Source organism: Delphinapterus leucas, chromosome 8 (assembly GCF_059928025.1).
Source record: "Delphinapterus leucas isolate spDelLeu-1000000601 "Yukka" chromosome 8, BTC_Dleu_Yukka2, whole genome shotgun sequence".
Classification (NCBI taxonomy): Eukaryota; Metazoa; Chordata; class Mammalia; order Artiodactyla; family Monodontidae; genus Delphinapterus; species Delphinapterus leucas.
The window spans coordinates 35,378,801-35,405,300 of record NC_143136.1 but is presented as its reverse complement, the minus strand read 5'-3'; the positions used below and the strand labels follow the sequence as shown (position 1 = coordinate 35,405,300).

General features: G+C 42.2%; 1 protein-coding gene across 3 annotated transcripts in view; it reads left to right on the top strand.

Moving 5' to 3' along the window:
• The window catches only part of SPATS2L (spermatogenesis associated serine rich 2 like), a 165,291-nt gene that overhangs the window by 2,791 nt on the left and 136,000 nt on the right, over positions 1-26,500 (top strand). For all 3 annotated transcript variants that reach the window (XM_022567357.3, XM_022567361.3, XM_022567356.3), the window contains exon 2: positions 20,026-20,074. The gene's annotated coding sequence lies outside the window, so the exon portion shown is untranslated. The remainder of the gene's footprint in view (positions 1-20,025; positions 20,075-26,500) is intronic.

The following is a 26,500-nucleotide window of genomic DNA, read 5'->3' as shown; positions in this document are numbered from 1 at the left end:
TCTGTGGGCTTGTGAGGCTGCTTGGCCAACCGCTGTAATGATCAGGAAAAGAAAATGCTTAGGCCACACCATTTCAGTCTTTGATGCGCTGCCAATAGGAAGCGTCTCAAAGACCTGCTTTGCTGTGCAAATGGAAATACTTTCCATCAAAAGTTAAGCTTTAGAAACGTTTCATTTTTGGTTCTAAGTTTTATCAGTTTCTCAGCCTCTGACCATAGAGTTGTGCTGTTGTCATCAGTGAACCTTCATTTATGGCTTTTGTGTTGAAGGCACCTAGGTGGTCTTCATCCTGTTTACCTCTACACAGCTTTAATCAGTGTCTCATGAGGCAGAACAAGAACTTTTGGTTACAGTTTGATAAATGGAAGAAGTTGAGGTTGCTCGTGGTAAGATCTCAGCTGCTACCACCTGTCTCGCCATATGATTAGAGTGGAGTGAGTTGTGTATTAGACAGATACTGCTTACTCACTGCTCCCTTGTGCTGCTTTCCCAGGCATCTTCTGTAGACCCTTTACCATTATTTGACTGTGATAATTGAATCAGATGGCTGTTATAATTTTTGTACACAGAACAGTTGCTTTCACAAGCATGGCATAGGACATGAGGGCAGATACATAATATGGGCAGATTTAAGTGATGGAGTCTGTTTATTGATCTCTGAATGATCGTGCATAATTCAGCCAATCAATTCATTCCATCACTGTTCTGTCTTAGAGTGTAATCACGCAATTGAAATGTGATTTTCACGATACAAACAGTTAAAAACCCAGTACACATAATTATAGAAGAAAAACAAACCTTTCCTTTTTCTTCCATTTTTTGAAGTAGTCTGCTATGAAGGTGTTATTTCCTTGACACATCAAAATGGCTAATTTGGAGTTGTGATGCTTGTTATGTAAATAGGCCATATGTTGAATTTCTATAGAAGTTTATTCGTTCAGTGTTGTGATAATGGATAGGATCCCCTAAGTACCATAGCTAAGAAAAATAGTCTGTGAGGATGCATTTCTCTCTACTATTTATATCCTTCCCATTATTTTTGTTTAACAGCTAGAGTTCTTATTTTCTAATAAAAATATTCTTAAATGTGATGGTGTTATTTACCCTTATACATGCAAATCTTTCTCTCTAGTCCTGACTCAAACGCTATTCTCATTTATGCACCTGTTTAATAGTTTTCATGGTTGATGTCCTGTTGTTAGGCCAACAGCTGCATGCCTATCAACTTTTTATATCCTCTGCTAAACCTCTTCCTTTCACACTGAAAAGACTTTTCTTTTCTTCATACTGTTAGCTTTCTCTTCATCACCCAGACTGGAGACCTAGGAACCATCCCAGACTCTTCTGCCTCTCGTTCATTCCAGTAGTAAAATCGGGCACCAAGTCCTGTTAACTCTTCCTTTGTAAGAGTTTTTCCAAGCCAGCTCCCACATTTCCTTGGCATTCCTCACTCCCCACACCCCGATAGCCCAGGCCCTCAGCCATCCCTATTCTAGGATGATTATAATCTGCTACATACCGTCTCTCTGTAATTGAGTTCTCCCCATGCTTCGCACTTCATCATATCAACCTTCCTAAAGCCTCTTCTCCTTAGAATTCTTATCCAAGGATTGTCTCACAGGAAGTCTGAGTTGAACTCAGATTTGTCTGATTCCAAAGCTAGTGTTCTTTCCACTAGTTCAAATTCTTTTTATGCCCCTCCCCCTCCCCTCCCCTCCCCTCCCCCTCCCCTCCCCTCCCCTCCCCACGCCCCTCCCCTCCCCTCCCCTCCCCCTCCCCCTCCCCTCCCCCTCCCCTCCCCTCCCCCTCCCCCTCCCCCTCCCCTCCCCCCCTCCCCTCCCCTCCCCCTCCCCTCCCCTCCCCCTCCCCTCCCCTCCCCCCTCCCCCTCCCCTCCCCTCCCCTCCCCCCTCCCCTCCCCCCTCCCCTCCCCCTCCCCTCCCCTCCCCCCACCTTTGGTCCAACGTCTCAACCTGGTTTTATTATTTTTAAAATTAATTAATGAATTAATTAATTTTTGGTTGTGTTGGGTCTTGTTTGCTGCACGTGGGCTTTCTCTAGTTGCAGTGAGCGGGGGCTACTCTTCACTGCGGCGTGCGGGCTTCTCATTGTCGTGGCTTCTCTTGTTGCAGAGCACGGGCTCTAGGCGCGCAGGCTTCAGTAGTTGTGGCACGTGAGCTCAGTAGTTGTGGCTCGCGGCCTCTAGAGCACAGGCTCAGTAGTTGTGCACGGGCTTAGTTGCTCTGCGGCATGTGGGATCTTCCTGGGCCAGGGCTCGAACCCGTGTCCCTGCATTGGCAGGCAGATTCTTAACCACTGTGCCACTGGGGAAGCCCCTCAACCTGGTTTGGATATACCTCACTCTTGCCCAAATTTTACTTACCAACCTTATTTTCTACTTTTCTAACATGGATCTTCTATTCCTACTAATTGGATCTCACTGTCCTTCTAAGATGACTTTGTACCCTTTTGTTCATGCTCTCCCTTTTAGAATGTCTTTTCCTTTTTCCTCTGACCTAAGCACAATCTCCAAGTTAAGTCTGCTTGCCCTAATCATGTTACTCTCATTGGATTCTTCCTCTTCTGCCCTTTTGTCTACATCATTCTTTAGACCAGTAGATACTCTCTTATACTATTGTGTTCACAACTCTTGCTTTCCCAATGAGATTGCAAGTCCCTGGAGGGCACTGATATACCTTGTATGCTATCTTTGACCCATCTACAAGCTTTGGGCATAGCAAGCCCTTGATAAGTAGACCTATAGAATCAATAAACTAGAAAGGTGAATTTTTTTTTTTAAAGATGGGCTTTGATATTGCCTGTATACTGCTCATCATCATGTCCTCAGAGCCTAGCTTGCAGCTTGACACCTAGTCATGACCTCAATAAATATTTGTTAACAGAGAAATTAATGTTGACATTGGATAAAAGGGACAAGCGTTTGAAGGAGGCGTCTGTCAAGGAGTTTTTTCCCCATTTTTCTTCAGTGGTTCTAGTCAGCCTCTCCATTCATCAGCTGTGAGGATTCTGAGGCCTTGGCATTTTCCAGAGTTGAGGTACTGATGGAGGCTGGCAATGTGAGTTAGAATTAAGGAGGCTGTCATTATTTTAAGGTGGAGTGCTGAGTCCCATTAGTTAGCAAAAATGAAAGGATTGAGGCCTTATGCCAGTATTTTATACATAAAACAGTTAGAGTTTTCAGTTTTATAAATATTCAGCTAATCGGCTCCAAAATCCAAGACTGTATTGCAGAGCCACCCAACTTTTTCATTTAAAAGCTTGTTGTACATTAAAAAAATAAATCATCTGGGGATCCATCTAGGGATGAAAAGTGAGGTAGGGAAAAATTGCCACACCCATCATATAGTATTCAGGACAAAATGCAGTTCTTTCAACTTTTAATAAGACTCACTTTGTACAAGGCACTGTTTCTGCCAGGAAGGAGTTTATAGTCCAGCAGGAGAAATAACACGTGTATCTCAGAAACAAAGGTCTAAGAGAGCTCAGAAGGGAAAATTTCCTTCAGATTGGAGGGCGGTGGGGACCTTCCTAGAGTGACAGTTATTTGAGCTGATTGTTGAAAGGCTTTGGGTCAGATTTCAATAGCTATTATTGGGAATATAGAGATGAGGGAAGGGCAGCAGTGTTGGGAGGAACACAGGCCAGGCATTGCAGGGTGTTTTGAGTCTAACATCAGTCCTCTAATATACTACCACTGCTTCAAAAGCTGAAATGCCACTGGGACTCTCCTGGGTACTGGTGGTCTGCAGTGTTCCGTAATGAAACTTAAAGGAGATACGGAGACCTGAAATAGGTACTTTGGTGCCAAGTGCTGAACTGACCATGACATAAAGCACAAAATAAGTCTTGTAAGCCGTATAACTGGTGCGTTTCTGGGTAGCACCCAACTGCCTTAGAATGCTTGAAGAGGTCTCCTGCGGTATGGAAACACCACTGAAGATGGAAACTTTCATAGTAACGTAAATAGGAAGAGGTCAGCACTGACTGTGGTCCCAAGTAGCCAGCCATCTGTGGGACCCTGCCCAGTGATCCTAGCAGAGCTCAGTAAATGAGTAAACATACTGTTATAGTTCCCAGATTCTGACTCTGTATAAGTACTCCATGGACTGTAAAACTAGGACCGATGGGTGTGAGTTTCAGGGAGACAGATTTGGGGTCGGTATAAGGAAGGTGGTCCTGTTATGGACTGTGCTAGTTCATGAGGCGGTAAGACGCCATGATTAAATGTATTTAAGCATGAGCTATACCATATACCAGGCAATGTCTCAATACATGCATCATCTCTGCTCTTCCTCAGAGCAGTGCTACTGCCCCCCCCCCCATTTTACTTACAGGCAATACTGAAGCCTAGGAAGGTTGGGTAGTGAGCACACTGTAGAGCAGGTGTCAGCCCAGGCAGTTGGAGGGCAGCGACTGAATATGTACTGGATGAAGAAAGGATGCAAACGTCAGATGGCCATTAGGATTTTTAGGGGCCCTTCCTAACGCTAGGATTGAGTCTTTAATTCTCCTTGGGGGATCAAGATGCTAATTGTTGCCAAGCACTAATTCATTAACAGCAGCACGCAATTCCTAGAAACTCAGAGCGAAGTGAATACAATCATCGTCATCATCCTGATGGCCACCACTTAGTGATCATCTCATTTAAACCTAACAGCTATCTTGCAAGGTAGGGATTATGTATCCTTTTAAGGAGGGGGCTCTAGGAAGTTACATAGCTTGATCAATCTGCAGAGTTCATCAGTGGCTTTCTTCTTACACCACCCTTTAAGGTAATTCGTGGTGATACGGGAAATATTTACCTATCAGTTCGGCACAGACACCGACCAATCAGAGAGGCCACCAGCTATATACCACGCTGTGGCCCTTCCCAGTGATGAACGTCCCCTGAGGTGATGTGGAGGCCAAGTCCAAAGGGATGTGAAAGATTTGGTAATACACCAAGACCACACGACTGGAGCTCCAGAAAACTAGTGACTTTTATCTGAATTTATACATGATGTGTAGTGCTATTAAAGAAAAAAAGCCTTCACCTGTAATTATATTTCACATATATTTCTAAATAAAGAAAAGTCATTTTGCAATGGTCACGTTGTATCTTCCTTATAAATGGCAGGCCCTTCTTCCTCATTCCTTTTCTACCTTTTACTTTCCTCCAGTCAGAGGCTCACCTGTCTGGACAGGGACCTTGCTCCATTATCTCGCTTTCCTTCAGGATCTCAACCAGCCTTCTCTCTCCTCGCATAAGCATTCATAAGCCTTTCCGTTCTTTAATAACAAGAGAAGTCAAAACAAACAAAATCCCTGCGGCCCCTTCCCTGTTGGTCTGGTCACGTTGCATCTCCCTCCTGGGCTTAGAAGGCAGCTCCTTCAAGAACAGGTCCTCACACAACACCCACACCTCCCCAACCCTCTACAGCCCTGTCCTCTCATAATGGCCACCTCTGTCCTGCAGACCGCCAGCTTCATTGTGCAGGAGTCTCTGGTGTTACTGATCACTACTCCTTGAAACCTTGCCCACCTGTTTTCTGAGTCATTCCTTTCCTGATGTCTTTCCTGTTGCCCAACTGCTCTGTATTAGACTTCTCTGCTGGTTCCTCTCCTCCTCTCAGACCTCGGTACCCTCTAGGGTTCCCCCTTCAATCCTCTGCTCACCTACTCTTTCCTTCTGCTACCACCTATATGCCATCGATTCCTAAATCTGCAACTCCGAACTCTTCTGACATCTGCTCCAGGTGTCTTAAACTCAGGGAGTTCAGAACTCTTACTTCTGCAGCCAGCATATTCCTTCTGTGTTCTCTACCTCAATTAATGAAATCCACTTGACCAAGTTTAAAATCCGGGAGCTGTTCTAGGATCCTCACTCTTCCTCAACCCGTACTTTTCATTGATGACTAAGCTGTGTAAAAACTGTCTTCTCAAACCCTTGAATCTGCGTTCACCTCTCTAGGCCGTTACCACCACGACCGCCTAGGTTCGGGCCCTCATCACTTTCTTGAGGGTTACTGCAGTAGCCTTGTAACTGGTCTCCCTGCCTTCTGCCTGGCGTGCTTCCAATCCCTTCCCCACACTGCCGCCTTTCTAAAAGGCAAATTTGATCATGGACTCTCTGCTGCTTAAAATCCTTCAGCAGAGTCACTGTTTCTCCAGGATAAAATCTAAGATCCTTAGCCTGGCACAAAAGCTCCTTTGTGATCTGGGCTCTCCCTTCGGGTGTGTATCAAAGTCTTCTCTAATGATCCAGGTCCCCACTGACTACCCCTCCCCACAGCATCCCTATTAAAGGAAATGAGTTGTTACAGGAGAGAAACGAGAGGAGGGATGGGAACAGACAAGAGATTGAAGAACTATGCTGTCCAGTACCGTGGCCACTAGCTGCCTGTGGCTGCCGAGCACTTGAAATGCACCCAGTCCAAACTGAGATGTGCTATGAGTGTGAAATACACCACGGGTTCAGACTTGGTATGCAAAAAGGAATGTAAAATAGCTCATGAACAAATTTTATTGATTACATGTTAAAACAATAACATTTTGGATATAATGGGTTAAACAAAATATATTATTGCAATTAACTTCATGTTTCTCTTTATATTATTTTTTTTTTAACATGGCTGCTAGGAAATTTTAAACTACCTGTGTGTCTCGCATAATAGTCATATTGGACAGCATCGTTATAGAACATCTCCTTGTTCCCAGGAGATGCATCCTGTATGAGCCAAGCCCAGGAGCTTTTTTTTTTTTTTTCCCGGTACGCGGGCCTCTCACTGTTGTGGCCTCCCGTTGCGGAGCAACAGGCTCCGGACGCGCAGGCTCAGCGGCCATGGCTCACGGGCCCAGCCGCTCCGCAGCATGTGGGATCTTTCCGGACCGGGGCACGAATCCGCGTCCCCTGCATCGGCAGGCGGACTCTCTACCACTGCGCCACCAGGGAAGCCCCCCAGGAACTTTTTGAATGATTAAGTCAGCCCTACAGGTATAGAGAAGCAGCAGTTGCTCAGTTTCTTAAGTCCACAGATATTAAAGTGCTTTAGATAAAATTCAGAATCAGAGAGACAGTTTGTGAAAACTACAGCCAGGAGTCCTTCATACAGTGTGCACGGGGCTAAAATCACGCGTCTGGCACATCTGTCTCGCCAGGCCCACCCAGTCACCATCAGGAGAGGGAAATGGGGATACTGTGTGCTAGAGGGAGGATTTGAGGTAGACAGGAGGAGCTAGGGCAGGGCAAGTGGAGTCCTGGGAAGCCTCTTGCTTGTGAGGTACAGACAAAACACCAAGAGCCACACCTAGGTCTCTGAGATTCCCCCATCCTGCCATGGACCCTTTCCCAGTGGGAGAAGTCCCAGGTCCTCCACTGTCTTGAGCCTCAATAATATGTACATGATAAAGCCATTGCGCATCAAACAAAATGACGTGCCCAACAACTAGTACTCCTCAGTTATGCCTTAAGACAGTGAGGGCAGCAGTCTGTGGATCATTTGGCCCAGACGGCTTGAGGAAGGTATACAGACCTTCCTCAGGGTCCCAAGGACCTTGTCACAAGGACCCAGAAGATAATATGTCCTTAGAGATATGCAGAGCTTTGTTTTCAAGTGGAAAAGCCAACCAGTGATGGGAAACCAGAGCTTACCAGGATGGAGCAGGAGGGAGAAACCTGGAGGTGAGGGGAAGAAACCATGAGTATCACGGGAAAAATTCAGGAATCAGGTGCGGGTGAGTCTGATAGGCTGTGGGACTCAGCGCCTCTCTCCTGGTGGTTTGTGTGCTGTGTTCTGTTGAACCCTTTGGTCCTGAGAAGAAGGCCCCTGGGCAGTTGCTTTGATTTGCTTTTACATATTAGGCATTAGTATAAGATTCTGGTAGGAGGAAAGGTTCTTAGGCTAAAAATAAGAGTTTGAAAGTCATACCCGTACAGAGACTGGCCTGAGAAAGTGGTGACCACCCTGGTGTGGTGATTGCTCCCCCAGTTGCAGGATCTGGGACCAGTTTGGGCGCTTGGCAGGAGCTACAACTCCTTTCCACCTGTACCCGAGTGACTCTCCATTGGGTTAACCATGCAGTCTGTCTGGCCTTACCTGGGAAGCCAGAACTGTCTCATTCTTGGGTACCACATTTTCACTTTGTGCCCCAGGTTCTCTCTCACATTTCCAAGTCCTGATTTGAGGTCTTGTGTAGGAAACTCAAATTGCCTTGGGTAAGGATCCTATCGCATATCTCCAAGCCTTCTTAAGCCAGTAGTCTTCCCTCTGAGATACAAGCCCTAGAGTGAGTGCCTACTGCTCCCTTTCAAGCTTCTATAACACCGGCCAGCAATGGGCAGGAAACTCAGCTAGTTTAATAGGTATTTATGGAATTGAAGAGCTTGCCTGATACTGGCTCTTCCCTGATTCCAGACCCCTGACACCAAACACTGTTTGGCTGCCCCACTGGTCTCTGGGTCCCATTTGTACCACATGTGCAACTTGGGAGGGGAAGGGGAAGGCAAGTATAGGGCTGATTTTCCTAAATTATGGTACATCCACTTCTTTGTTCTCTGTGAGAAGGCTGGTGTTGAGTGTGGGCAAGAAAAGTGGCTGCCTTTATGGTGTGATTTCAGAATTCATTCTGCTCAAAAGGGCTTTTCAAATATCAACACCTTCTCTTTCCTGCTCTCTAATATGCAAAAGCCTGCGTGATAAAAACTCTATTCTCTTTCCTAAGACCAGTATGGTTTAGAAGAGAAGGAAAACAGATTTGATTTGATGGTTGAGAAGCCTGGTTTTGACTCATGTAATTGGCTGGCTGTAATGAACTTGAGCCAGTTATTTAATCTTCCTGAACCTCAGTTTTCTCATTTATGGAGTGAAATTAATAATACCTACTTGCTTTGTTATGATTTTTTACGACTAAATAAAACAAGGTATAAAGTGCCCAGCACCAGGGCCTAAAATGCAACGCTATGAAAGTGGTAACTTAAACTGGTCAGACATGTGCTCCTTAGACTGAATGATTTTATAGACCCTTCCCTGAGACTGATAAGAAGGAGGTAAGAAACCTGGACCAGGAGGGTCAGAATTCAGCCATCCCTGGTGAAAAAGGACCAGAAGGAGGTTGCCTTCACATTCTGCTTAAGGCCTGTCCTGCCTAATGGTTTGCATTTGTGAAAATATTCATCTGGGATTATGAATACAACATGAAGCCATGGAAGAAAAAAGGCATGTTTACATCCTCTGCCAGGGTAATATAAGAATAAACAAAGCAAGTTTTCGAGTCTCTGAATAGTCAGGTGCACTGCCATCAAAATAAATTTTTATTTCTATTCTTTGCTGATAAATTATAGATAAAGGAAGCCACTAAAATACCCTGAAAAGGAAGATTCATATACAAATTAGATACCAGGGACAGATTTCACACTTACTTTGTAGGAGCCATTCTTTCCTTAACTGTGGGTGTTTGGGAAGTTCTTTTATTGTAGCCTTTGTTACTTACAAGAAGGGGGAAAAAGCTTTAGTATACTCAGGAGAGAATGGTTTTGATTGGAGGCAGTGTTGTCCTCAGTGAGGGCTCACTTTCCTGTATTGTAGTGTTTGCTAATATATAACCGAGGAAACCCATAAGCGGCAGTAAGATAGTCTGATCTGACATACTGCCGCTTATGATCGACCTGTGTTTATTACAAATAATACAAGTGTTAATAATATAATAATAATACAAATATTACAAGTGTTATTTGTCAATTACACTTTGTGAGAAAGGTACTTCCTCTGTCATTGATAAAATATAGGCAGCCCTATAATTTTTAAAGGGGAAAGTGGAAGATGTTATGCTGGTTACTGTGACTGCTAATGTCCTGATCTAGAAGGTCTTTGTCCTTTCTCACTCATTTCTCCTGTGAAGCCTGAATGGTGGACTGGATTCAGTACATGCAGGGGGCTGCCAGTGACTTCCTGGGCTCTTGATGTAATCTCGATCGCCCCACTGCAATACCACAGCCTCAGTATAGTGTCATATTCAACCTGAGAATACTCAAGGAGAGAGTATAAACCTACTACCTCTAAAATTAAAAATAAAAGCATTAAAAATAGTATTTAGTGCTGGTTTGTGGCACTGAATATATAAACTCATTTATTGTTCTGGTAGCCCCAGAGCAAGAACTGTTGCAGTTGCAATGGGTGATATCATCTAAGGTTGTCATGACAACATTAATTTATCATTTCCAAACTTTGGTAGGATTTCACCTTCTGAATCTCCTGAATTGTCTTTAAGTTTATAGTTATTTCTCATTTATTAAGGCGAGGCATATTTAGCTATTGCTTACATAAATGCACTGAGTATCTTCGTGAATTTTACTGATGTGAAATTAAAAGCATAGAAGGTGGGCACTGGAAAGAGATAGTGGATGCTGTGGCCTAATGGTCCCCCCAGAAGAAGGAATCCCTTCCACAGTATCCCAGTCAGCTAGCTGCCGTTCGAACCCTGCCAAGAATGAGGTGGTCACAGTTTTGTGACACTGAGGACTGCTGCCCACGGTAGCCTGCAGTGCTCCTAGATCTTGAACTCCTTTAGATTTGGACCTTGTCTCATTTGTGGTTGGACCAATACTCATTATCACGCACATCAGTTACTGAAATCTGCCTCCCTGTAGCTTCCCTGTTCATCTCCTATCGCCCTTTGGAGTGCCACAGAATAGTCATGCACCTGAGTGTGGTCAAATATTTGACCATCGCTATTGTATCTCCTGTTTGAAGTCTTCTCTTTTCAGGCTTACGTGGTTCCAGTTTTTTGGCTGAGATTCTCCATCCTGTTAACACTCTGGTCGCCCACCACTCTGCCTGTGCCACTTTAAAAGCGAGGCATCTTGAACTCAACACCCTGCTCCTGAGTTCTCTGAGTGGCGGAGGACACACGGCTGCAGCTAACTCCCCGTCCAGGGCACCTTCTTTTGCTGATCTGGTCAGATCCTGTGTTGGCCTCCATTTGAAATGAGGGGCAGCACGTTGTTAGTTTATATTCAAAGTCAAGTGAAACTCCCCAGTCTCTTTCTAGATAGCCCCTACAAAGCCAGCTCTCCCGTATTCTGTATCTGTGCAGTTAACCTTGGGAACACACGTAGAGGACTTTACCTTTATTCTTGTTACATTTTGTCCCATTTTGGCAGATCATTTTTCCTCTCCATCAAGACATTTTTGAATACTAATTTCTAAAAGTTCAATCTCTCAGTGGTACATTTTTCACTTATTTGTCAATTACACTTTTTGAGAAAGGTACTTCCTCTGTCATTGATAAAATGTGGACCAAGACAGAGAGAGCCCTGTATCTTTCTGCAAGAAACTTCTTGACATCCATACATGAATTGTGTTAGCTGTTTTTTGTTTCTTTGTTTGAACTAGTTTGATCATCTCGCACTCGTGTTTACTTTCTTGCCCCCAAGCTCTCTAAGAGGATACAGTTAGGAAAGACTTAGTCCGATGCCTTAGTGGCACTATCGTTATTGATCCACTTATTGCCAATCATAGAACTATATTACAAAATGAAACGAGATGAATTGGAGTAACTTTTAGATTGCATTCATTTTTCCTTAGAAAAGTTTACTGAAAAACATATGTAAATATTTTTAATTTATTAAAAAGTAATTTTGTAAAGTAAATTCATACTTCACCTATAATTTCAATTCACGTGAACTTGTTTGGTTCAAAGGAATTGCTTTTTTGTATATCATTCAGTTCTCTTTATGGAATCATTGCTTTGGAAACTAATTGGTGGTGGGACAGGAAATCACTCCTTAGGTGTCACTCCAGCACATCATTATACTCACATCTCCTGGGACAGACAGTAATCAGGCTGAATGATGTCCAAATAGCATGCTGGAGTCTATGTAAATGGCTCCATGACAGTTTCACTAACTGTGACCATGACAGAGGATGCACTGATGGCATCATGTCACTAATGGATGTGTTTTCTCTAAATGGAAAATCCTGTATTATTCAAAGAGGGGTTTTTTTCCTTCTCACACAAACTCTTTGACTTTTATATTAATATCAAATGTCTGTCACTTATACATATGGTGTTTGTGTCCTATGTTTTGTTTTACTTGTGTACAAAATAGTCTTTTACACACTTTTTACCTTGGACTGGATGGAAAGAAAAAATAATTTGAAAGAATAGTAGCACGAGGAACTTAAATCTGTAATAAGTCAAGGAATAAACTCTTGCTTCTTAAAAATACTACTCTTTGGTAGTGATTTAGATTTTCCAAAATACTCTCACAAGATTTTTTTGAAAAACGTTTTTGCTGACTGTAAAAATAATTGCATACTCGTTGAATTTGGAAAAAATACTGAAATGGATAAAAGAGAATTAAAAGTCAGCTAAAATTTCACCACCCAGAGATTGTCATTGTTAGTATCTGGTGTGTTTTCCTTCCAGACATGGATGTATGTGTAGTTGTGAGTATGTGCATACATGTGTGTGTGTGTGTGTGTTTAAACTAGCTTCATGGTGGACCTAGGCAGTTTGTACTGAGCAATCAGTGTGACATAGTAGTTAAAAGTGCTTTGCAATCAGACACTTGGAGATTTCAGTCCTGGCTATGCTACTCATGTAGTGACTGTAAATTGCTTAAACTATCAAAACTTCAATTTCTACTTCTATAAAATAGGGATAATAATAGCATTTATCTAGTAGGTTTATTGAAAGAATTAATAAAATAATGAATGTAAAGTACATAGCATGGTGCATGCCTCATAGTAAATGCTCAGTAAATGTGAGCTATTATTGTTACTATACAGGTTTTCTTGTCTGTTTTCCTCACTTAAATTCTAGGGTAGCAATTTCTCTTGTCAAAAAACATTATTTGAGAAATATTTGGAATGACTGCATACATTTCAATATGTGAATGTACCTTAATGTAATCATTTCCCTATGCTTAGACCATTTCCAGTTCTTTGCTGTCATAAAGAGCACCACAGTTATTACATTTTTTGTGTGCATAGACAACAAAATGAATTACTAATGGCATTTTACAGAGAGGCAGAAAAAAATGATCAATTCTTTAGTATCTCCTTAATATGCCAGGTTATATGCTTGGTTTTTTAATCTCAAAATTCTCATTTAACTCTTCCACAACCCCGTTGAGGTACATCTGTTACCCCTATTTTTGGATGAAAAAGCTCTGAGGGGAGACAAGTAGTTTGCCCAAGGTCACAGAGATAGTGGTGGTAGAGATGGTATTTGAAGCCAGCTGTCTGATTTCAAAGCTTAAGCTTTTCCATTCTGGCAGGCAGTTCATGCCTATCTTTTTAAGGCTGGCGGCATGAATAGTTACCATTGTGCTTTTCACAAAATGTCACTTGGTGCCACATAAAAGATAGGACACTTGGCTGGAACTCTTGGCTTACTCAATATAGTATCTCTTGTGTGCATATGTTCTTATATGTTTTGGAATCAAGCCTCATTAAAATAAGGTGCTAACTAAAGGAAATCAAACATTGGTATGATGATTTGATGAAAGCAAACTTCAGGGAAGAAAACATTCATTTAGTCAAAAGCACAAAAGTCATCTTTGTTTTAGTTGGATGGACTAGGCCAGAATTACTTATCTCGCTAGGAATCAGAGTATTTCACACAAATCAGTATAGGAATTAAACAGTAACAGCCAAAGTAAATTGATGCTGTCAAAAGGGGTTATAAGTTTCATTACTTGTATATTAGGGGTTGAAAGGAAAAATCTTTAGCCTTAGTTGTAAGATGCTACATCAGGAAAGAGCTGTAACAATTGCTATAGGTATAAGTATAGGTATAGGGGAGACATAACATTTACTGGGACAAACCTCCAAAGAATTATTTGGTGAACTGACAGGTTGTCTTTAAAAAGTCAGCCATTCGGAACATTTATCTTGGCAGCTCTCAAATCTGACTCACAGCGTGTAGTGTGGCAGTCAATTTTTGAAGGAAAAACGCATAATTAATATGAAAATCAAGGTATAAGGTATTGCCAGTCAGTACCCAACACACAGTTTCTTAGAACAAAGGAGCAATTGAAGTTGTCTTTTAATAGGGTAATCCTGGTTTGTCATTTTGTAGGTTTCAGTTCTTAGTAAAAATGAAAGAAAAAAAACCCCTAGTAGTAATATTTCATATCCAAGAGCTACTTTGTTGCAGAGCTCATACCCAACTCTTGTCTAGGCAAGAAAGTTATCTTTGGTTTTTGAGTTCTTGAATTTTCATAGCCCTTGAGCTTACACATTTGCCTTAGAAGTGTCCCAGCGTTCCTTCGGTCATTTTAGTTCTTACAAGGGAGAAACAGTGTCCGTCGTAGCCCAAAGACTAAGAAGGTTTGTATCGACACAGCACGCCCACCAGCTTGGCCGGTGGAGAGTCTGTGCCCCATCGTGGTTTGCAGGTGGGAAGGGCCCAGCGAGTTCAGTTTGGGCTTGCTGCACAGCTAGTGAGTAGGTAGAACTGTGCACAAGACGATGGGTGTGAATCTGTGGATGGGATCCGAGATGTGGCTCCATCCAGCGCGCACTCCGTAGCTGTCTAACACTAGGCAAAGTGCTTTACTGTCTCTGAGCCTCAGCTCCCTCTGCTCTCACACAGAGATAATGACTCCTGCACAAAGGTCATAGGGAGGATTAAATGCATTGAGCAAACCAGTGGGTGAACTCAAAAGTGCTTTCATGGTTAGCTCCCAAGTTATTAATTAATGGCCACAGGTCATGCTGCCCAAGGAGAAGCCGATTTACCATTTAAAATATTTTCAAATGAATAATGGGAATATTTGTAAAATATATGTAAAAATACACCACTCTTGGGGCTAACCTCTCCAGACCCTCCTAACTCTTTGCTTATACTCTATCCAATAATAAAGGGACGGGCCCTTTCTCTGCCCAGGAAGCCCCCAGTGCCCAGCGAGCTTGGCATCTCTCAGAGCTTAACTACTCACTCCCGTGGCACATCCCTCGATGAGGGAAGGAAGCCCTTGGCATCAGTAGGTGGTTCCTTTGAACACAGTACAGACCTTTATAAAAATAGCCATTTAGGTCTATTATGTTGTTCCAAGATAGAAGCAAAACTTGTATATTTGATGCATTATTTTAGCTTTCAACTAAAAAAAAGGCTCACAATAAAAGACTATCAGATAGAAAAGCATATTCCAACAGGGTTGCATTATAAACAATGATAGGAAACTCTTTGATTATTAAAGCAATCATTTTGCCAAAGGGGAGAATGAAAGAGAAGAAGTTAGGAATTTTGACACTGGACATCACGCATACTTTCCTGAAGTCTCCTGTGGTTTCCCCCCAGCCCCTGGTAACGTAGGCAAGGGCTCAGAAACTGCCTTTGAGTCAGGCTGCCAGAGAGTCAATCCCACCCCAGGGGCTGCGCTCATTCCCTTTCCCCTGGGGCTGCTGCCGGCTAACCTGCCTTCCCTTCCTTGCCTCCCAGGTGGTCGTGGTGGCCCTTTCTCCCTGTCCTTTAAAAGGACAGGATTTGTTCATTGGCCACCCCAGCCTGGGCTCACTGTAGGACCCTTATGAAGGTGCTTCAGGTACTTAATGACTGAAATGTCTCCGTGGCATTCCTCGGAGATCGGCGGGGTGTGGGTCAACCAAGTGCTGGATGTTTTATACAGACCCCCATGAACACTTAGCAGTAGGGAGCCAACAGAGGGCCCACGGAGCCCCGGACTCCTTGAGCCCGCTAGCTGGGAATGCTAACCCTGCTTGCTATACTCATCTTGAATCAATTTCTAAATTTTGTTTCTCCTTCTATTCAGGAAACTATTCTGAATTTCCCTTATTTGCTTTGGTACCGCATTTCATTCAGCTCATTTCTTCATCAGCTATGTTTTGAGCGTCTGCTCTGTACTAGGCAAAGTGAGAGGAACAAAAAGCAATCAAACATTGAAAAGGAGAGAACAGTTCACACCTCAGGTAGAAAGCAAAATATGCCTCCAGGGTTGAGAGAGAGGGAGAGGTTAAGTATGTCATGATTTTTTTTTTTTTTGAGCTGTACTTTCTACAATAAATTGTACTGCCTAAAAATCTATACCAGTATTCATTTATGTAGCAAATCCCATTGTAGTGAGAAGAATCTATGATTGGGACAAGCATCATTCAGAACACAATTTTAGGGCAGCAGAAGACTTTGGACCGTCCCTTGGAGTGAGTTGAAATGGGATTTGACCTATATATCAAGCTTTTCCTTGATATTTTTCATTTCCATGTGTCAACAAATACCTGACTTGATACTAAGGCCAGTTAAATCAATATTTCTTGCTGTAGTCAGGTACAGCAACATATAACCAAGGGCAACATACCCCCACCAGCCATATTCTGTTAGGTACATGTATTTTATCATAAACCTACTTGACTGAACTACTTTCACACGAATAGGATGAAAATATCAACATAACTACCATTAAAAAAAAAGAAAAGCCAGAGAATCTCTGATCTAGTCCCTCGCCCTTCATTTAAGCAATCCCATAGTTTATTTTACTCACTTTCATCATAAGGAATGACAATACGGAAAAGATCTTGACTGTGGTAGCTGTGGTTTCTTTCTCTTTTCTCTAAAGTGTTCACTGTAACCCATTCTCCCAACTCCCATCCCAACCAGAGGATTTCTGAACACAGCCGCAAAGTGGCAAATACCAGTAAACCCAAGAGTCTCAGACTGTAGGAATCTAATCAATGTGATGAAAGGGAGAGTGAGGTGGAAGCCTCTTACTTACTCTTTTTCTGAACTTTTAATTGTTAGAAATTTTCTGAAAATTATGTAGTAAACACTCAGTGTTTCCATAAACAAACGGCCTGAAGCATCAGTTTATAAACACCAACAAATTTATTTACTGTTATTAGAAGAGCCTAACTTCTCTTGCCTGTGTACTATAAATGGAAGAGTGACTGTCATTTATTGGGCTCCTACTCTGTGCTAAGCATGTACAATATCTCACCTCTAACAGTCAAAATGATGCTTTAAGCATGTATTATTATTTCCGTTTCATGTTCAACTTTGGCTGCTGAGTAACTTATCTGAGGGCACCAAGCTAGAAAGGGTATAAGCAGGGATTTGAATCCAAGTTTGTCTGGTTCCAAAGCCTTTTCACTTTTTACATCAGGAATCTTGAGAGTGTAAAAAGATTTTTTTTTTCAAATTGTTAAAGTTACACGTGCTCATTATAGGAAGTTTGGAAAGCAGACAAAATTATAAAGAAGAAAAAAATCACTCATAATTCTTCACCCCGGGGATGATCACTAATAAAATTTTATTTTATTTTTCTTTCTAGGCTTAAGAAAGCTATAATTTATATATCCAAGAGGGTATTGTTCCTCAGAGCTGTCATCCTTGAAGTTTATTCATGTTCTCTAACAATGTTGCCATTGCTTAAAACATTTTTGGAGCCAATTTAGGAACTAAATTCTCTGTAGACTCCCATGCACTGGGTACTTTGGTAGAGACATAGCAAAGAGGGTGTATCCATTACCTAAATACCTGTCAAAATAATACATTTTTATGTTCTACCTTTTTGTGCCTTCCAATGTTATATGCTGCAAATATTTGACCATCCTGTAAAGAATACCGTCATTGCCCTCTCTAAAAACCATAAACATCTTCTGCGACTTCAGTTGTGGTAGGAGATGGAATTTACCAAAGTGCTACTTCCTCCCATGTCAAAGATTGATGGACATTTTGGGTTATGTTTAAAAGTCTTTATTAAAAATTAAATCAATAAATGTTTAATGTCTCATTTGACAACTCATGTTATTTGTTACATTGTCCACACAACAATGTTTGCCTTTTGTGGTACATAAAGAAAAGCAAAGAATTGTTTTTGTCAGAGTTTGAAAAGCACATTTTAAAATCAGTTTCTTTTTAATGGAAGTGTTATACTCACTGAATTATTTCCCTCCAAGGAGTTTCTGTAAAAGCAAATATATCTTAAGTGTGATGAACTGATCTTTAAATAAAGTCGGTAGCATCTTTTGTCGAAGTGTTTTGCAAAGAAGCAGGCACGCGTGCGCACTCACATACACATACATAAAAGATCGCTGTCAAAATGGCCATTGGTATACTTTATCAAAGTGAAGAAAGTCAAGTAATTAAGTGCCGGCTGAGTTCTCATCTCTTTGGTTTATTGCACACAACACTATTACTTTCAGAAAACAAACCTAACCCTCAGCTCAAGCATCTCCCTGGTTGTCTGGCTTGTGCCTTATTTTTCACAGACATTCTTATCTGCCCCATAAGGTTAGCATGGCACCCCCTTCCCAGATTGCTGGGCACCTGGGACACCGGGACCCTGGGTCCTAAGATTGGTGCAGAGTCCTTCGGGGCCACACCCAGAGCCCCGATGGGGGCCCACTGGGCACGCGCAGGTGTCCTAAGGGCTGCCCTCTTCCCGAGATTTCCCGTGGTGAGACTTCATCGTGCTCTCAGAGCTCATTACAAAGTGTAGGCTTTGTCTTGTGTTTTAACCCTGGGCGCTATTCACAGTGCCTGGCATTGTGTCCAGTCAGTGTGTTAGAGAAATGAAGGGTTACCATATATTCTCGCAGAAATGGACTGTTCGGAGGCAAGGGAGTCTGATTACAAGAGAGTCAGAATAGAATGGTGGATTCGAATCTCAGGGCTTAAGGGCCTCTAGGTCAGTCCTCTCACTTAAAGATGAAAACCGGAGAGGTCAGCTGACTTGGAAAAGGTCACCTAGAGAGATGGCGCCAAGCCAGGCACAGCATCCAGCGTCCTGAGGTCCTGTCCCGTCCTTCCCAGTGCTCCCTCCTGTCCTCGTTCCCCGGTTGTTTCATGGAGGCTGAGCTGACTTTGCAGGATCAGTGACCAGAGCGTTTGAAGCCCCATGCGGTGCTTAACGGAGCAACGGATGCAGAGGGGTTCTCAGGGAACGCCTGAAGAGATTGTTGACTTAGTGAGTGATTGCCTGGTTGACTTAGGAGCCCGGTCTCTGTGCCTAAGTGGTTACTAGCTGAATGGTGAGTTCCCTGGGCTTGTGTGGATATTACAGGCTATGTTTTGGAAAGGAGATCATTACAGAAACAATAATGATAATAACAGTAACTAACATTTATTTGTGATAAATTAGGCAGGATATCCCTGTGGTTTAAAGTCTAGGCCCTGTGGTCAGATGGTCACAGAATCCCAGCTCCATCACTTGCCTTGTATATATATATATATATATATATATATATATATATATATATATTTTTTTTTTTTAGATATTGGGGGTAGGAGTTTATTAATTAATTTATTTACTTTTGCTGTGTTGGGTCTTCGTTTCTGTGCGAGGGCTTTCTCTAGTTGTGGCAAGCAGGGGCCGCTCTTCATCGCGGTGAGCGGGCCTCTCACTATCGCGGCCTCTCTTGTTGCGGAGCACAGGCTCCAGACGCGCAGGCTCAGTAGTTGTGGCTCACGGGCCTAGTTGCTCCGCGGCATGTGGGATCCTCCCAGACCAGGGCTCGAACCCGTGTCCCCTGCAGTAGCAGGCAGATTCTCAGCCACTGCGCCACCAGGGAAGCCCCTTGTATATTTTTATGAGACAGGTGCTTTCACCTTTTGGCGCCTCATTTTCTATATCTGCAAAACGCCAGTGGTAATAGTGCCTACCTCAGAGTATCAAAGAGTTAACCCATTGAGGCCCTAGAACAATGCCAAGCACCTTGTAAGAAAGTAATAAATGTTAGCTGTTGTTAGTAAATAACAGTAATAAATGAAATGAAATGAAAATGAAAGTAATAAATGTTGTTATTAAAATATCACTACTGTGTGTGCCAGATTCATTGCACAAATTATATACTATCCAGTCTTCCCAACATCTCTGTGAGGAAGCTACTATTATTGATATTGTCCCCCATTTTACAGTTGAGTAAACTGAGGCTTTAAGTCACAGGTAAGACCCAATTCCTTGTCTGCCTGACTCCAGAGCCTGTGCTGGGGTGTGGGTGTGAGGGAGATGAGTGGTGTGGCTTTGAAATGTGAGATCTGACTTCCCAAATTTCTTTTTCTCCTAGAGCACTGCAAACTCTGACCACTGTCAGGAATATCTCCGTGGATTCCCAGGTAAGTAGAGCTGATCCCTCCCTTCTCTGTATCCGCCTGCTGCCCACATGGCTGGCTGCCCCTGCACCTGCAGCTGACTCCCACAGCTCTTGTCACAGTCTGTCAGCCTTTCAGGATTTTAGCGCCACAGTGCTCCTGTATAGGTGTACAGACCGAAGAGACAAGTCGCTCATGATGGGGTGGGGGATGGGGGATGGAGGCAAGGAGCAGAGGACTGGAAGCAGTCCTCCTCCACCCACCTGTGCCCTCTCCACCTACATCACCTACTTCGACGTTTCTATGGATTTCTGTAGTTTTCATGCATGCGAAATACCTCAAAGTTCCAGGGGAGAAAAGTCTTTATTTATAGAGATCATTGTGTTGTAGAAAGGAATTATGGTTAAGAGTGGTGGGCTCTGGGGCCAGACTACTTGGCTTTCCCTCCTTGAAGTGATAACCATTTTTGCTGTTGTCGAAGAACTTGGTCCAGTGAATCTGGAAGTCTGGCTCGCAGTCGTCAGTGCTCACTCAGGGTTGAGTGGGGAGTGGAAGGACACAGACTTTTGAGCCAGACAGCCTGGCTTTGAATCTTGCTTCTGCTGCCTAGTAACTGTATGGTCTCTGCATGTCACCTGCCTCTCTGAGCCTCAGTTTCCTTCTCTTTAATATGGGGATGATTATACCCATCTTGCAGAGTTGTTGGGATATTTCTAGCTCATGTATGTAAAGTGGACTATATAAGATTGACCTTCAGTTAAATGGTAATTATTATTGTTATCAGTTATTGGTATTTGACTGGGTTCATCACAAGTATTTGTTGGAGGGGAAGCATGTTGTTATTTTTTGTTCCTCATACTTTACAAAAATATTCTTATTTTTGTCCCCCCAGCAGTCTTGCTTGTTTAAAGTAATTTGCTTAGCAAGCCATTTTTCACTGTGAAAAGATCATCTCTGGTCTAGATCCTGTCAAATGATTGTAAATTCCAAATTGAAGTAGTCCAAAATAATGAGGTCTTATTGTACCTGGATGTTTCCATGAATGTTTAAACTTGATTCTTTTTACATAACCCTGAAACTTCAGTAGTAAGATGACTGTAACTTTTTGAAAAGAGCCATTAACGTTGGTTGTTTTCCATGAGTGGAATAGAATACTTTACTTCCTCATATCTGAAATCTGAATCACCACGAAAACATTTTCTTTATTGTTGTTCAAAGAGAATTATTATGGAAACTACTGGTTGATTCTTCCTCTCTCTCTCTCTCTCTCTCACACACACACACACACAAACACACCCCCCTTAGTTTTTCTTTCACACACACACACACACACACACACACACACACAGCTTAGTTTTTCTTTCCATTAGGCAACTGAAGAGTTACTATGTAAATTCTGGCAGCCTTCTCCCCATCAGACAAGCAAGGGCACAATCAATTCCTGTTTCCTTGGAACGTACCAGATAATCAGAAACTCTGATTATTCTGATGGAAGGCAACAAACAGCTTGATGGAAAGACGTACCAACTGAAAACAATTCTGATCATATTTTTGTCAGGAGAATGAGATGCCTCCAGCTGTCTGTCACTCATTATATTAGAGGTAGAAAGCAGGAATGTTTTGGCCTGCGAAAGATTACGGTTGTCTCACGCTGGAACACCAGTTTTACTGGCTGCTCATCCCAGAACAGTGACATTGGACGTCCATTCTGTAACTCATCTTGCCAGTCGGTCGTAGTCTCAAACCCATGTCACATGAGCACACTTAAGGAATTTTCTAATTATAGTTCAAAGTCTTTACTTTTATCTTTTTACGCTCATTCTGCAGACATCACTGATTGAAATGATTTCTCCCTCAGCATAATCCTATTGCCGGCAGTCACAAAAGAACAGGGAGATGGCAAATGAAACCCACAGTAACTGAAGAGGTGTCCGAATTCAATTAGGGAGCGACCTCTCCCATGCGGATGCATAAGCCATGTAAATGCATTTTAATTGTGAGCTGTGGTACTTATCTGGCCATGTTTATTTGGGATGCAAGTGCCAAAGCTGGATTTAGACCAGAACTCCAGATCTTCAAGCTCTAATGACTAATTTGGGTATCCATCGAATCCCTTAATTCATTTCTTAATTAGTTCTCTCAGAATTAGAGTTGCTTGGTTACAATCATTTCCACAAAATTTTCCAATAAAAACAAACGTACATAGATTTTTTTTTCCCCCTTTGGTTCACACATTTGCCCTGGTCTTAAAGAACTATTCTTCTTGGTAATCAAAATTATAACAACAATGACAACAACAAAACTAACATGTTGCCAGGCCGTAGAGTGTGAACTGAGGCACCAGGAACCGGTTTGATTCCCAACTCAACTACTTACAGCCATGGGACCTGGGTCAAGTTACTTTCCCTCTCTGGGCTTCAGTTTCCTTTTGTAAAATGGGAAGGATAATAGCACATAGCTCATAGGGTTGTTTTAAGGATTAAAAAGGCATTGCGGGCTTCCCTGGTGGCGCAGTGGTTGAGAGTCCGCCTGCCGATGCAGGGGCATGGGTTCGTGCCCCGGTCCGGGAAGATCCCACATGCCGCGGAGCGGCTGGGCCCGTGAGCCATGGCCCCTGAGCCTGCGCGTCCGGAGCCTGTGCTCCGCAACGGGAGAGGCCGCAACAGTGAGAGGCCCACGTACCACACACACAAAAAAAACAGAATAAAAAAGGCATTGCATGTAAGAACTAATATGCAGTCAGTGCCTGGCATTATCATAGATGCTAGTTATTATGTTTTTTGTCAATAAGACAGTGGGAGACGGAGGAGCAGATTTGCTGGTGCCACAATGTTGTCATCCAAGTATGTCCCATTTCTGTAGTCCATTGGGAGATCACTCATGATGGTCATGAAACATTGGAGACTCTGAGGTTGGAATTAATCTCTATTGTTTGTATTTGTACTCCTCAGTTTAGCTCAGGATTAACATTTTTGGCTTTCCATGCTTGATCAATATGAGTGCTAACTTGAAACCTTTTGGTGCAAAATTGCTTTAAAATTTGAATGAACATTTTGTTCTCTCAGTAGACACAATATTGGCCCTCATTAAAAGGAAAAATGCAATTACAGTATGTACAAAATATATATGTGGCAGGGAGAGGAGCTTTGGGGGTATTGGCTTCAGTAAATTCATTGGAAATTTTCAAACTATTTTTTAACAGAGTTAAATGCATTTAATGTCTTGGTTCAGATTTAGTCAGTGTGCAGGAGTGAAAGTCTAGGGAAAGATAAATCTAGTAATTTAATGAGCTTTCCTCATGGCTACGTAAGAGTTAGTTTATATTAAAATAGATTTCTAAGTGATTCACTAGAATTACCTTTCTTAGGTTTTTGTTTTGTTTTGTTTTAGAAACTAAGGTCCCATCCAGCAATTCCACTCTCATGCATGCACAGGTGTGCACTTGTCTGTGTATTCTAGAGAAATGAACACTTGCATACATCCAGAGATGTGTAACTTGTTCTTAGCAGCATTATTTGTATTCCTCTCAAATTAGAAACACAGAATATCCATCAATAGTAGAATGGATGAGTAAACGGCGGCGTAATCACGAGGAACTATGACGCCTATAACTATACAGCGGAATATTATACAGCAATGAAAAAGAATAAATTAGTGCTGCACACAAGAAGAGGGATACATCTTAAGACGTAATGTTAAAAGAAAGAAGATACAGAGTATACATAGCAATCTTATTTCATTTATGTAAAGTATGAAAACAGACAAAACTAAACTCTGTTGCTAAGGGTTACAGACATAAGTGGCCAGGAATTTATTACTGAAAGAATCAGGATAGTGGTTCCCTCTGAAGGGCATGCTGGGGGAGAGAGAGGAGTTGCGGGGCTCCTGCAAGTGCTGGCAACATTCTGGTTTTTGACAGGGGCTGGCAGTCGCATGGGTAATACACAGTATATACATCAAACATTAATGTTTCATGTGCTTTTCTGGTTGTGGCTTAGAGTTCATAATTTTAAAAGTTTTTAAAAAGGCAAAATAAACTCTTTCCAACCCAGGTTCGTTTATCCTTGTCCTGCATAGTTTTAGGCCAAGAGATTCCTGTGATTATAAGTGACTCTAGAAGTAAACTACTGCCTCACTGCCTGGCAAAGTGGCCTCCAAAATAGGATATGTACCCACAGGGAGCTCTTGAGAAGATTCATTTGGTTGAGAAAGACAGTGATTAGAATTTTCATTTACATTCATTTTATTATCATGAAACATTATGATAACAGATGGTGACTATATTGGCACTGGCATCATTCCTGGGTCCATGGGTCAAATGGTCGAGTATCACCTGGAGGGAGGGAGGTGAGGCCTCCTCTTCACAGTGGCTTCCCCTCTGGCTCATCTGCTTTGGTTATTTTGCGGAATATATCATGCCTGGTCAACTGTATTTACAAATTCTATGTTTTAGTTTTAACAAACCCTCACAGAGTCTTAAAAAGATTCTACAAAGAATTCCCATAAATTGAAGATAATTTTAATATTGCAAGCAACAAGAAAATGTCAAAGTTGAACATGAACTCTGTCGGCCCTGTTATGAGGTAATGACAGTGTTCATCTAATCCGATCTTGCAAGAAGCTGGCCACCAAAATTCTAAATTATCTGGAAGACGTACAGATTTATATCCACTGTGGTTAATTAGTCATGAATCTCGTCCTGGGTGTATTTGACTTGAGACATCATGGTTAGCAAAATAGTACATCAATTCTGTCATTCTATTCTATTTTTTTATGTTTTATAATGTATATACAATAATACATGTATATGAATCGTAACAAACGATTATATATAGTTAGTACAATAATACATGTATATGAATCGTAAACAAACAGCCAAACCTTTTTTTGTTCAAACATGTAAGATGAAAATACCTTGGACACCACTGCCTTGTAGTTCAAAGGCTACTCCCTGCTAATAGTTAAAATGTGTAGAAGAAGGTAAACTTACTATCCGTGTCAAAAAGAGGCACTTCTTGGTCTTAATCTTTTTATTGACAAATATCATCATAAGGCAATAGTTTATATTTTTTACTTTATTGAGACTTTCCCCAAGCCCTTGGTTCGGAGTTGGGTAGGAAAAAATGAAAAGATGTATATACTCAGAATAGCTCTGTTTTTCTGTTTTGCTTATATTCCCTGTAAGATTCCTTTATGGTTACATATATACATACACACCGAGGTGTAGTGGGAAGGGTGCTTGACCAGCATTCAGGAGACCTGGTTCTAAGCCTAGTTCTGCCACTTCCCAGCAATCAGGCCACAGCACAGAGGCAGTACCCTCTCTGAGCTGTCCTTGCCTTTTCTCTCTCCTGAGGGGATAATAGCAACCCTTCCCTGGCCCTGACAGTGATCACATGTGAGAGCATCTGTAAAATGGAGTTTCCTACAAACAGAAGGAATTACGGTCCTGTCCCTTCTACTTCACCTTTAACAAAACGTAGCTTCTTATTAAAGTACTAACGTCCTTAACCTACAGGGCTCTTTTGATTGGAAGCTACAGAAACTGACTGGCTAGCTTAAACCAAAACAGAATTATTTTTGAATTGTTTTATTGGCAGGATCCTGGGGCATCTATAGCATTGAAGGGATGGTAGAACCTTCAAACTGCATGAAGGGCCACCACCAGGGAAGGCCTTGCAGACTTGACATAGGGCTTTGTGGTCTCTTCTCTAAGGCATTGCTGTCAGTGTGATGGAGTGCTGATGACGTCTACATACTGGGGTTCATAGTTCAAAGTCTGAGGCTCCAGGAAGAGGGAACCTAATTTATCCAACTTAGGTTGATGACCGCCTTTTGACCAGTCAGCCTCAGGTGAGGGGAAAAGGTCACATAGGATAGACAAGGTTCCTGGGAGCTCTAGCCCTGCATGTCTGGGCCATCTCAGGAAATCAGGCATCCCTGTGAGCTTCTGCCTACCACTGGTATTAATGTTTCTATAGTTACTAATGACTCAGCTCTCTTTAAGGGGTTTGAATAAAAGGAATCAAAGAAATTTAAATACGGAAGTATATATGAGCATTTTCTTCAATACATGTCAATGCACCTAACTGAGTCTGGGCTTCTCCTATTTTTCTTGAGGTGAACACTGAAGTTGAAATCACTTTCATTAGATGTTGAAAATTCTCTGTAGGTCCCAAGGGGTCCTTCTGCCCAGGCTGCTTCTCTAAGGTTTGACTCCACTTCAACCTTTAGCTAGTGCTTTACCTCTGGTCAGAAAAAAGGCATTAAATGAATTTTAGGATTCCTAATGCCGATGCAGTCTTCACTGACAGCCTGACTTGACCTAAAATTTTATGCCAATGTGGAAAGAAGGTAAGAGAGGTACACAGAGACTGTGTACCACAAGCAAGTCATCATACCACTAAAGGACCTTAATTTTTTTCTCTTGTGAACCTATTAAAGTATATT